The 14,110-nt window shown below is 37.1% G+C and overlaps 1 pseudogene; it reads right to left on the reverse strand.

Annotated features, from left to right (window-relative positions):
• Positions 1-7,062: 7,062 nt before the first annotated feature.
• LOC130679333 (olfactory receptor 6C2-like) lies at positions 7,063-8,018 on the reverse strand (annotated as a pseudogene).
• Between the last annotated feature and the right edge of the window lie 6,092 nt (positions 8,019-14,110).

A 14,110-nucleotide genomic window follows, 5' to 3' on the forward strand; every position in this document is an offset into this window, starting at 1 on the left:
CATTGGGGGGCAGCCACTGCAGGAGATCCTACTGGCTGTATTCAGGGAGGATTCATGTGTAGCTGTGTTGGTACAGATTTGTAGATATACTTGCTCTCTGGCCATTGGAATGTGTATTGCCTCTAAACAATTAGAGACAAATCTGGCTTGGAGGTTTAAGAGACAGAATGAAAAAAGAAGAAAGAAAATGGGGACCAGAGGTCCCATGAAGGGAGGAGGCACGTGAGCCAGGACTAGGACGCTCCCCAGGAGAGCTCTGCCTGGGCGGCTGTTCCTGGAGTCTGGAAGCCTTTTATAAGAGACTTTGGCTATCCTGCTGGACTTGGCCTGTTTGTTTTACCCAAAAGCAGCACTTTTCTTTAAACAAGGGGTAGAGGTCTCTAACCCGAACTCTAACCCTAGCCCTAAGCCACAGTCAGGGCATCTAGGCCCTTAGTTGTGGAGAACAACCACTGCCAAGCTTCAGCTTCTGAGGGTCCAGACGTCCTCTCTGGGCTTCTTGCCAAGCCTGTTCATGAGGTCCTTAATGGGGAGATGACAGCGACCCTCTCACTTAGGGATCAGAACAGGAAAAGGCCTTTCTCATGCTAAAACTGAAACTTCTAGGAGCCCCTGCCCTCAGCCCCCCTCAGGCAGGCAAGCCCTCCCATCTCTGTGTGCTGGGGAAACAGAGAGTGGCTCTGAGAAGGCTCACCCAGACACCAGGTGCCACCAAGGGTCCAGGTGGTTATCCACCAAGGACATAGATTCAGTAACCAAGATGGCCTGGCTGTCTTATGGCAGTGGCAGCCACTGTGTTGTTAGCAGAAGAAGCCTCTAAAATACAGTGGACCGACGCTAGAAATCTCTACTTCCCATCAGGCAGCTGCCTTGCTGGGGCTGAAAGGGCCCCCGGCTCTCCAGCTGTGCACTGCTGTGGGGTCAAGTCCTCAAGTCCTGCTGTTAGAGAACCCCGGTATGACCATCAGGGGGCTCCACGCGGAACCCAGCCACTCTGCTGCATGTCTCAAACACTGAAGTTCCTGCCCATTCACGCAGGGAGATCATCCATTTAAGCTATGGTAGCCTGAGTATAAGCACTGGATAAACTCACACGAATAGCATGGGAAAGTTCATTGTTTATTGTGTTGTCTTACTAATAATGGAATGTTTTCCTCTTTCAAGCATGGTTTGTGGTACTGCTCATTAAACCTATGAAATTACTCTAGTGGTAGATATATTCAAGTTGTATAGCCAAAAATAAATAAATACTAGGGAGGCATTTTTGCTGGGTTGAGAGAATTGGGATATCTTCTAGAACCATATACACGCGAGACTACATTCATTCCCTGAAAGTTGAGTGTCCTATCCTTTACACTTCTCTCAAGGACACTTTTTAAAAGTCTCATTAAATTTCAAATGTCACAATGTTAGAGAATAGGGTAACATCAGATAAACACTAATTCCTATTGTGAAACACCATATATAATAATTTAATAATTTAGAGCCTGGGTGTTGAAACCCATAGGTCAAAGCCTTCTGCCTTGTTTAGAGCTCCTTGTGTTCTGGAGGGTGAACAACTGGCATAACTGAGTAAATCACACTCATCTTAGATTTCTGTGCATGGCTTCTATGGGCAATTTAACCACAGAGATCCTTAGAGTGAGTGACTCAGAGCAGAGCAGCAGTTAGTGGTGGTGTGTCCCAGAGTATTTTTCATGCACTCACACATTTGTTCTCACTGGCAAGTCTGTGAGTGGGGAGAGGTTTCTCAGGTGCCCAATGCCCACCATTTCCCAGGGGCCTTTCCCAAATATCCTTTACCTTCTACAGTCCTATCAGGATACCCAAGAGTGGATATTGTTTGACTTTAATTCTAATAAATATGCTCCTATAGCCTGTATAGTTGAAAGAATTAAAGACTGTTGTGATGGTGAGAAACTCTCTGGTTTGGACCAAGTCAGTATCGTGACCTCTGTACAGGAAGTCCGGTTTCCCTGCAAGTTGTATATTAGCAAGTACAGCATCGGTTATAGCTGGTCCTCAACAGGTGTACAGGGATCATCTGATTTAACAAACAGAAGAACCCCTTGGGGTCCTAGGTTCAAATGTGCTCATTAACCTATAGTGAAATGAACTTGAACTTTGTGTGGACAAAACAGCTATCAGTTGGGACTGCGTCCTTGGAGAAAGGAAGATGCAACAATAGAATCTGAAACAGATTGTCAGGTGCCAAACAAGGAGTGTCAGAGGGCAAATCACAAGGGTGGTTTCTTCTCACTTTTCTTCTTAATGCTTGAGGGATTCTTCAGCTGAGTTCAGGCGAGATGCCTCTCAGGGATGTCCTGAGAGATGCTGGACTCGGGTGAAGCCACACAACCCCTACTATAGGAGAAAGAGCTTTTCCCCTCGGTTTTGTATATCCATTCATCTCACGTGTGTTCTGTCCAGTAATGTGACTCATTATTATAAACACATAGGAGACTGCACACTCACTATTCCATTGTTTCAATAAAATTTACTGTCAGATTATTTTATTATTTTTGAACAATTAGCCTGGGTGGGAAAAGGCAAAGGTAATTATTTCAAGTCTACTAGGACACTCCAAGATTCATGTCCATTCATAGCTTGCTCTACAAGTTATCACGAATAAATGTTGAACATTATTAAAATTTTTAAATTTTTATTAAGTTTGTGTAAATAAAACAAGATAAATTTAGTGTATCTGGTAAAAATAAATATACAGTTTTTCTCCTTTTGTTATTGGGGTAATGAAATGATATTAATATATTTAATATTTAAATCACCTTTGCATCTCTGCAGACACCCAAACATCATCAATTTTTTAATTAAAAAAGTGTTCAACTTGCAGATATTTAAGATATTTGTATATGTTCTTGAGTCAGATTGTCCTTTGATTTTCCTTTCTTGTACTTATTTTACATGGTTTTAGATTAGAGGTTATAAAAAAATTGAGGAGTGAAAATTGGTAACAGTACTGTTTGATCATCTATATTATTATGAACAATTTTGACCATATTTCCATGTCTTTATGAATATTCTCTTTTATTTTATTTGAATAATCTTTTCATATTGCTCTTGCATTACTTTCTATTGGAATAGTGGTGTTTTCTTATTGATTTTTCAGAATATTTTTTGAATTAGAGAGGTTAGGTTTTAGTTTAATAATATCAACTGCAAATGTTTTTCCCAGTTTGACATTAGCTTTGTTGTTTTACTTACTGCTACACAAAAACTTTTTATTATTGAAATATAGTTGCTATATTGGTTTCAGCTGTATAACAGGGATTCAACAACTATACATATTGCCTAAAGTTTACCATGATAAATGTAGTTACCACCTGTCACCATACAAAGATATTATATCATCATTGGTATATTCCCTATGCTGTCCTTCCATCCCTGTGACTTATTCTATGAATTGAAGTTTCTACCTCTTTATCCCCTTTACCTACTTCACTCGTCTTCCTACTCCTCTCCCCTATGATAACCAACAGTCCGTTATCTGTGTTTATGAGTCTATTTCTGTTTTGTTAGTTTGTTCATGTGTTTGTATTTTAGATTCCACATATAAGCAAAATCGTATGGTATTTGTTGTTCTTGGACTTATTTCAGTTAGCATGATACCTTCTAGATATTCTGTCCTCTAGGTCCTTTCATGTTGTTGCAAATGGAAATATTACATTCTTTTTTATTGCTGAGTGATAGTCCATTGTTAATACATATACCACTTCTTTACTTATTCATCTATTAATGAACACAAAAACACAACACTTTTTTGGGGGTAAATTCCCAGAATGGAATTGTTGGGTCATATGGTAAATCAATTTTTAATTTTTTGAGGAACCTCCATACTGCCCATACCAATTTACATTCCCACCAACAGTGTACAAAGGCTCTCCTTTCTCCATATTCTTACCAACGCTTGTTCTTTATTGTCTTGTTTGAACGAGCCATTATAGCTGGTGTGAAGTAACATCTTATTGTGGTATTGATTTGCATTTCTCTGGTGATAAGTGATGTTGGATATCTTTTCATGTTTCTGTGCTCCACAGGCATTTTTTTCAAAGTTAAAAAGAAAAATCAGACCTACCAGTCTTTTCCATTAGTGTTTCTGGATTTTGAGTTAGTGTAAAAAGGTCTTTCCAGATTCCATTCAACTTCACCTGACAGGTGCATGTGCAGTTGTTAGTGAGGTATGTATGTAGGGGAAGTTGTAGGTGTATTGCTTCTTCCTCATTGTCCCTTACAACCTATGGGACATTGTGTGAATCAAAGGCACCATGCAGGTCTCGGCTTAAGAGCATGTCTTTGACTACAACTATGGTGTGGAAATAACTAAATTTTACAAAGCCAAGTATGGATGAGCTCGATGTATCAGATAGGCATATAGATCACATTGGAAAGTTAGACATCGTAGACTTCTCAGCATAAACTGGGTGAGAACTTCCAGTGAGGTGTCATTCATTAGTAAAGCAGAATTGAAGTAAATGTGTAAGAACATTCTCTGGTTGATGCTATAGAGCAAACAATGAAACTTAAATCTACTGACATTTAATTTACAAATATGATTTCCATGGATAAGAAACTTACATAAAAACTACATCCTCAAGTTCCAAGAAAAGCCATTTTGATTCAAGTATCCATAATCATTGTGAAAAACTTCAGGTTCAAAGTTATCTAGAAGGACTGTGTAAGCAGTTATTGATTTTAAAGATTTGGAGAGTTAACCTCTGAAACTAATCCAGAAGACCTGCTGCATTTTGAAGGATACCTCTTTCTCAACTTTCTCTATGTCTTCTTTGGAAGTCACTTTAGATTCTCTCTGCTTCCCTGGGTCAATTTGGTAAATTATATTTTCATAGACAATTACCTATTTCATCCAGATGTTCAAATTAATGTGCATGTAGCTGAACAAATATTCTCTTTGGATTACTTAAGTATACAATAATTTTGGGCTATTTTTTCATATCAATTATATTTTAACAATTTGCTCATAAATCAAGCAATCATAAAACATTCATGCACTTTTAAAAAGACAACTATAAAGCAAGCACTTAATGTAAATAACATTCAAGTTATGAAATGGATCACTGCCATAACCTTAAAAAATTCCCACTTACCTGTCTGCATCACATTAACCTTTCTCCCCATTGCCCAGAACATAACTACACTCATTTCTATAAAAATGTCCTTAATTTTTATTGTAACCTTACCATCAAGGAATTTAATATAAATAATATTGTCTAGTTTTATATTTTAAAAAAATTTGTGTGAATGGAATTAAGCTGTATACACTTTTCTTTGCCTTATGTTCCCCCATTATTTTTTATGAAACTTGTTCATGTTAATGGTTTTGCTAAATTGTGTTCAAAGACTTTACAGTATTTCATTGTGTGACTTTGAGCCCACATGATTAATCTGTTCTATGACTGATGGACATAGACCATGTTTCCAGGTTTTCACTACTAGGAAGAGTAATGTATAAATAATTTTCTGCATGAAACTTGATGCATATGTGCTTCAAGAGTTTCCCTAAGTTATATTTCTAGGAATTATAACTTTTCCTGGCTCTGAAGATAATGAACTAAAAAGCTGTAATAACAGGTAAGGATATGTGCATGAAAGAATTTTTCTCAATTCATTCTGGCAATAGATTCAGCTAAAAGGAAATAATGGTTAATAAATTTAACAGTGTGGGTACAAAAGAAATAGGGAGGTAATGTGCAAGAATTAAAATCTAAAATGATAGGCTTTTCCTAAATGTATATGTAAATGCAAAAGACTTGGACTACCCAACTTTCTTTTGACAAAGAACACAATTGGAGGCTTTACACTACCAAATTTCAAAACTTACTCTAAAGTCACAGTCATCAAGACAGTGTGGTGTGGATGTAAGTAAAATAAAATATAATTAATAGTTTAGAAATAGCCACTTATGATCAACTGATTTTCAACAAGGTACCATGATAATTCAATAGGGGAAAGGCTTGTCGTTTCAACAAACATGTTGGGATAATAGAATATCCATGGCAAAAAATGAACTTACACTCTGATCCCACACCATATATAAAAATTAACACAAAATGGGTCAAATACTTAAATGTAAGAGCTAAGAAACATAAGTTAGGCTCATCTATCTTAGATAAGACATTAAAAGCACATTCATTAAAGAAAAAAGTGGAAAAAAGGATTTTGAAAAAAAAAATCAGTACTTCGCAAGGTAACCTTAGGAAATAAAACAACAAAAACAACTGATTGGGAGAAAATGTTTACATACATCTGTTACAGAATTTGCATCACAATATATAAAGAATTTTACAATATAAAGACAAAAATCCCAATTTAAAAATGGTCATAAGATTTGAGAAGAAATTTTGCGAAAGAACGTGTATAAATAATAAGCACATTAAAATATGCTCAATAACATTAGTCATTCAGGATATTAAAATTAAATCTACAGTCAGGTGCCACCACACACTCATGGGAATAGACATCATAAAATAGAGTCTATTCTGAGTTATTGGTAGATACCATATGACTCAGCAATTCCTCTTGTGGGTAAAGAAATCAAAACAAATGTCACAATCACTTGGAAGCTATATAAATGTCCATCACTATTGAATCAATAAACAAAATGTAGTATATTCATATGATGGAATACTCTGCGGGGAAAAGGAATAAGCTACTGATACATGTTACAACATGGATGAACCTCAAAAACGTTATGAAAAATAAGGAAAATAGGCACAAAATTCTACAGGTTATCTGCTTCCATTTATATAAAATGTCCAGAGAAAGCAAATTTCTAGAGACAGAAAACAGATCAGTGGTTATATTAAGCTTCAGGATGGAAGTGTTGATTGACAACCTGTGGTCATCAGGAAAATGTTTGGGGGCTGATGGAAACATTCTAAAACTGAATTGTGGTGTTTGCAGCACAGTTCTATTAATTTACTAGAATTTATTCAATAGTACACTTAAAACTGGTGACTTTTATGGAATTTAAATTATATATTCATAAAACTATTAAAATTGGAATGGTTTTTTACCTTTTGACCTTTAAAATTCACTAGACTTTCTATTCTTTGAGAGAGATGCAACCTTTTTGATCATGTCTTTGAAGGCTTGTATCACTTGCTTGTTCCTCAGAGTATAAATGAAGGGATTCAATACTGGGGCAACTGAAGTCATGAGTACTGACACCATCCTGTGCAGAGAGATCAATTCTTTGGCAGGTGGTCTGATATACATAAAGATGCAGCTGCCGTAAGTGATAGAAACCACAATGATATGGGAAAAGCAGGTAGAAAAAGCCTTCTTCCTTTGCTAGCAGAAGGGAATCTGAGGATGGTTCTGATGATGTGTGTGTAGAACATGGTAACACATGCCAAGGTGACAGTGAGTGTCAGCACATCTGCGAACAACACAAATCGCTCTATGAACTCTGTGTCAGAGCAGGAGATCTTCAGGACGGGAGCAGCATCACAGGCAAAGTGATCTATGATATTGGAGTCACAAAACTCGAGCCCAGAGACCATGATATAGGGTGGGAGGACAATCGTCAGAGCTGACAGGTAACAGCCTGTTAGGAACTTGGTACAGATCCTGCTGTTCATGATGCTCATGTAATGCAGGGGTTTGCAGATGGCCACATAGCGGTCATAGGACATGGCAGTCAGGAGAAAGAACTCAGTGACACCCATGACAGTAATAAAAAACAATTGAGTGGCACAAGTGTTGTAGGTTACTGTATTGTCCCCAGTGGCAAGGGTATACAGGTATCTGGGAATACAGACAGAGGTAAAAGAGACTTCTAAAATGGAGAAGTTGTGGAGAAAGAAGTACATAGGAGTTTTAAGGTGGAGATCTACAAAGATGAGGGTGATGATGGTCAGGTTCCCAATTACACTCAGCAGGTAGGTGATGAACAGAAAGAGGAAAAGCAGAATCTGTAGATTTGGGTCATCTGTCAGTCCTACCAGGATGAATGTTGTTAACACTGTGTAATTTTTCATCACTGACCTCTGATTTCTGCATGTTCTGTTGGTAAAAATCAGGTAGAAATTGGAAATGAAGAGTGTCCAGATGGATTAAAAGTGGGAGTAGAGTGAGAGTTCCAAGCAAGCCGATATCATTTCATTTGATAATGTGGTTGTGTTGGTAACTCATTTTACTTCATGATTCAGACAATAGTATGAGCAGAAAGCTGGTGGTAAACATTCTTATAATATTAATGATGTCTCCGGTACAAGGATTCCTAGATTATGCAAACAATCAAAAACCCCAAAACAAAACCTGGAAATAAAACTCTTTCAGTGGATTATCAGTCAGTGGAAAAACAAAAACAATACCAGTATCATGAGTCCCATCCCAGCAGCAGGGGTCAGCATGACCGACTGTTTTGGGACATCGAGTCTGGAGCTGAATGTTCAACGCAGATTGTGATTCCTTCAGTACATTGACTTGAGCCAAATTATTAAGCTTTGTGCATCAATTTCTTCATATATAAACCATGAAACATATTTGAACTTTTTTCATACAGTTGTTAAAGTGAATAAATGAATTAAAATACATTTAAACCACTAGGAATATTGTCTGCCATAGAGTAAGCACTTCATAAGGGCTTGCTATTCTTATATGCAAGATTTTATCATTAAGGCTGATAAACCTTCTAGTGTTAAGTACTATGAAACCTTTTTTAGTGGAATATAGAGCTGATCATAATGAAAGTGTAATGTTCCTAAAGCTGCTTCTCCTATTACTCTCTGAGCTTTCTGAGTCCACAGCCAAATTTGTCTTTAAATTAATTGTCACATTCCTACTCGCTTCACTTTCAAAACAGGAGGAAAGAAAACAAAGCACCTGTTTGGAAAACAGCTAACATTCCTCAAACACTTCCTATGTGCCAGATATTGTGCTAAACATTTTACATGGTTTATCTCAACTAATCCTCACATCAACTCTCTGAGGGATGTAGTATTATAATCCACATTTTACAAATGAGAAACCTGAGGCTCATAAATTTGGGAAAATAAAACTTACTGATGTAAGATTATCCACCTAGCATATGGGAAAGCAGGGATTTGAAAATAGTTTATTTCTAGAGACTTACTTCTTAAATATTTCAAAATAATGCCTTTTCACTTGTTTGTTCACCCATGCATAGGCTTTTCATGATTTGGCAAATGGAGAGGAAATAGATCATGGACTTCTCTCTACTCTTGTTTCCCCTATTTTTTGAGTAGATATCCAGTCTTTTATATGATACCACTTTTGCCTACCTGACCAAAGTTATCTGTCAGTTAGCTTTTTGTACCTGAGTTACAATGGCAGGAAGACAATTCCATTTCAACAATCTATAATAATGACATTGTAGCAATTCAAACATTTCCCATCTGTAATCATTATCTCCAGACCTCCTGATTTCTCCCATTATTTAAATGGAACAGGATCCTCCTGGAAGAATCCAATTAGTTTTTTGCAAGAATGGTTTTCATTTGGTTGTTGGAAAATGTTTCCCACAAATAGCCTTGAAATGTGTTTCCCCTGAGTCCGGGGAAACATGGCTTTTCCCTTCCCAGTAGGGGATGGACTGTGTATAGAAGCACTGTATAGCCACTTCTCAGGTTCTCAGACAGCATTAGAGGGAAGTGGCATGGTCCCCGGCTCTTGTCAGCTGCGAGCTGGTGCCAGCCCAGGTAATGCAGAGCCACTCAGACACTGATCACAGGATGCCACATGCTAGAGGGGAGGTCATGTCTCTGGACTCTAGGCTCTGGGCCCAGATTCTTTCCATCGTATCTACCTAATTTCATGTTACTTTTGATCCAGGCTTCAAGTGCCCTCATAGGACACCTTCCCAAGTATTCATTACCCTAGACTATGTGTGCACTGAGCCCTGAAAGTGTTCTTACATTTTTCTGTCAATATTGAATTTTTCTCTATATCCCAATGTCACCTGAAAAAGATATAAACCCTTGCACTATAGCATATAAATGCCTTACTGTATTCACTGATGAATAACCTAACATGTTTACACACTTTGGCAAAAATATTGTAAAATATTAAGGAACGTTAGATCTTCAGCTTGGAAATAAAAATCATGTAAGGAGAACACTGGGGAGACATTTTCAATGAATTGAGGAGAAAGGGCTTTCTCAGGATCTTTCACTGGTGAGTGTATCTTTTATAAATCCTTTGTTTCTATTCTTACCTTTTTTCCCTCCATGACAGTATTCAAATCAGGTCGTATATCATTGAACAAGTTAAAATCTTAGATTTATCTGTTGATTCCATTTCTGGAATATTGTCAATATTGCTTGGTACCCAAATTTGATTCTATTAGTTTCCAGGGCGTGGATATGTCAAAACCCACTTCATTACACTCACCTCTCTGATGGTCTTTCATGGCTTCTGAGTACAGTTGAATCACAAAGATTCTGAGTGTGACACAAAGCTGGGTAGGTGTGAGTGACTAGAAACAAGTCAGTGTAGATCTTGTCACATTATTTTTGTGCACCCCCACACTACTGGGCACAGAAATTCTGTAAGTTCTCCTCAGTGACCAATGCCCATTAATTCCCAGTCACCTTTCTTAAGAAATTTAAAAGAATCAAATTCCAAATATCGCTCCACTCTATCAATTTTTGGAAAAATGTTCATATATTCTGGTTAACTGAGAAGACAGACATGGTAGAAACTGACGGGAACTCTCTCCAGCTTGGTAAATGGATATTTACCTTTCTGAACAGGGGTGGGACCTCCCACTGAATTTTACATTTAAAACAACACCAATAGCTATATACATTGAGTCTGCAAGAGGTGTGGAGCAATCAAGTGACTGAAAAAATAAAAGTTTCCCTTCAGTGCCAAGTTCAATAGTCACTAATTAATCTACAGTGTAACGGATTTGAATGAACTCTTTCAATTAAATATTTTAAACATATGTCACAGAGGAGTGTGTCTTTGGAGGCAGGAAGATACCAAAATAGGACATATGTAAAACATTAAGATGAAAAGCAGAAGGCTTGATTCTTTTCACATGTGTGGGCTATTTCAGTTTAGTCTTGGGAGAAGGGGGTTCCCTGCCCAGGGCATATTCGCTATGATCTGCTGAGACAGAAGGAAAACAAGGCCCAGAGGTTGGGAATGAAAATGTTTATATTCACAGCTCAATCTCTCCTCACTCCAAACCCTGGCTGTCTCTCCCCAGTGTGCTTCGCCCCCTCCTGCACTGGCTGGACATCTGTGGGTGGGTCCCCAGTGACTGGAGGGCACCTGACAAATTACTTACTAGGAATGGAGAGGAGGAATGAGTGATTCCCCTTCCCCCCTACCCCTGACTGGCAATCCTGTGACTGACCAATAGCACTGCTGCCAGTAAACATCCCATAATTTGCAAACATGCTCTTATCATATACATGATGAGTGTGATAAAGCCTAGGAGGGAATCTTGGTTAGGAAGTTCCATTTCCCCACATTCAGTCTGCTCAGAATTCCCCAAGGACAGCCAGGATGGACTTCATCTCAAGGAAGAGAGAGGAAACAGCCCTGTCTCTAGTCAAGCAGCTTATTCCTCTGGTGTCCACTCTTCATATGAGACATCGCAAATAATTAGGGGAATTTGTTTTCTCATTTTTGACTTAAGTCAGTCAGTTCCTGTCCATGTTCATGAAAGTATATAATGTAGTTCTGTAGGGTGAATAAATCTAGAGATCTAATATACAACATGACTATAGTTAATGAAACCATATTGAATATTGGAAGACTTCAGATGTTTTCACCACACACACGCACACACAAAGGTCACTGTGAGAGGTTATGCTAACTAACTTGACTGTGGTGATAGTTTCAGTATGTATTTGCATATATATCAAATCATCATGTTATACACCTTAAATATTTACAATTTTTATTAAAAATAAGGCCAGTTTCTATCAAACCCAAAATTAAAATTGAAGCAAATAGTGCAGGATTATAATTTTATAACATGACTTATGCTTTTTCATTTAATAAAATTTTATAAAATATTTTCTCTGTGCAGTACATAATCATATATTTTAATGGGGTAGGACAAATGTGGAAATATCTAATGTTACATAAAACATAATTAATGATTTAGTAAGATAAATAGTATTAATTGAGCTTTCATACTTTGCCCTTGTCCTTTGCTAAGTATTGTGTATATGTTGTCTTACAATCTTCATGATAACACTTACGGGTAGGTTACATAAGCATCCCCATTCTACAGTTGAAAAGTTGAGAAGTTGAGAAACTAAACAATTTTTCAACACTGTATGTTTGCTAAGACGTAAAATTTAGCCTTGAACTTGTTTGCCTGATGATAAAGTCAATGTTTCCTAAACATACTACATTGTGTCCCTATGTTTCAAAGAACAAGGGTTTAAAGATAAAGATCACCTGGTGTAATTTACTGTAGGCAAGGAAAGGGGTCATAGCCAGTAACATTGTTTCCCCAGAGCCCTAAAAGAAATCCAGACCCAAATAAATGTAAACTTTTTGATTAATGAATGTATTCTGAGGACTTCCCAATAAAAACATAATTGCATATATGTTGACTAAAAGTGATTTTACCTTTCCATGTGTCTTGAATGATTTTAAACATGTACATATTTAAAATATAGTGAATATATAGATGTTTAAAGTTCAAACAGAATGCAGTAATTTATGCAGTCAAACAAGAATGCTTGTATTTCTGTTCACTGCAAGGAATATTAAGTTATGTTAGGGAGGAACAGCCTGAATTCCCAGGTATAAGTTTTCCAATTATGTATAGAATATGGAAAACAGCTATTCATTGTTTTCTAACACATTTCTAAATCAAGTCTTTAAACTTGTTTTCCCTGAGAGCAACATAGGGTACAAAAGGTAAAAGTTGATTGAATAGGTGTTATTTATGACAACAGAAAGCACGCAGTGGTGGGGAAATTCCTGACCCATTCATCATAGTTCTCCATAAAGAAGACAGGAGGCTGGGAAAGGTGTTTATTCAGTCTCCCCTCATGCTGTAGTTTTTTGAAGAAGTGGTTTTGTATGAATGCATATATAAAATGTAGTCAAAAGATATTCCTTTTAGATGACCTTGATATATCAATTTGCTATATATTCCATGGTATTCTTGATTTCATGAGGTCAACAAAAGCTACCAAGTTACTAAAAAGCAGATAGATATTTGTTTTTTCTCAGTTTCCTGGGGATCCTAAATGAATATGTATATCCATGAGAATTCCAGGTTGTGTCAACACAGGCTACCAGGGAGGGTCTTTTAAATTTCTCCATTCTGAGGTGGTAACTTCATTTACTTCTTTCTATGTCTTGTCAGTGAGAACAACATAAAAACCACATCAACCTTACTCAAAGACTCCAGCTTATCCTATTGTTTCCAATATACATAGTCTTTAAAATGAGTGTGACATCAAAGCTTTTATTAAAATAATTATTTTTTGTAGTTGCTTTTTCTCTTCCAAGCTTTACACTTTCCATGGATGTGTAATGAGATTATCTCAATCGCTATTTTAACTTGATAGACCAGGACTCCAGGGCCCAGGGAGAGCAATGGGTTTCAAAGTCATATGTGTTGGCAGAGACTCAAATAGACAGAAAAGGGAAGCCAGAGTTTCCCTCCTGATGAACACTTACGAATAGAAGATAATTTTTTTTTCTTTTTCACTTTGTATTGAGGGACATTTTCATAAAGACACATCACATTTATCCTGTTTATTTGGTAACTCTATATTTTCATTGTGCACACAGACTATGTTTTACTTCAGATTACATGGGCTTTTTTCCCTCAATATACTTATAAACTGTGGAAAAGCAAGCTTGAATTAAGGTGTCAGAATGTGTGTATGACAGCACAGCAACAACAAAAGTGAACAAGAAATAATTGTAGCCCATGATATGTCTAAAAACATGTTTCTTTCCCAGTAAAGAATTAGCACATCTAGAATTACTGGTCATAAAGAACAGCATACACCATGTAAGAAATTTTTTAGGCCTCCAAAATGGAATTTCTTTCTTTTCTCCCCAGGGCTCTTTCAGTTATCACTTTCTAATTGAATTCCATAGCTGTCAGAGATTATAGTTT

The sequence above is a fragment of the Manis pentadactyla genome, chromosome 10, assembly GCF_030020395.1.
Source record: "Manis pentadactyla isolate mManPen7 chromosome 10, mManPen7.hap1, whole genome shotgun sequence".
In the NCBI taxonomy this organism is placed as follows: domain Eukaryota; kingdom Metazoa; phylum Chordata; class Mammalia; order Pholidota; family Manidae; genus Manis; species Manis pentadactyla.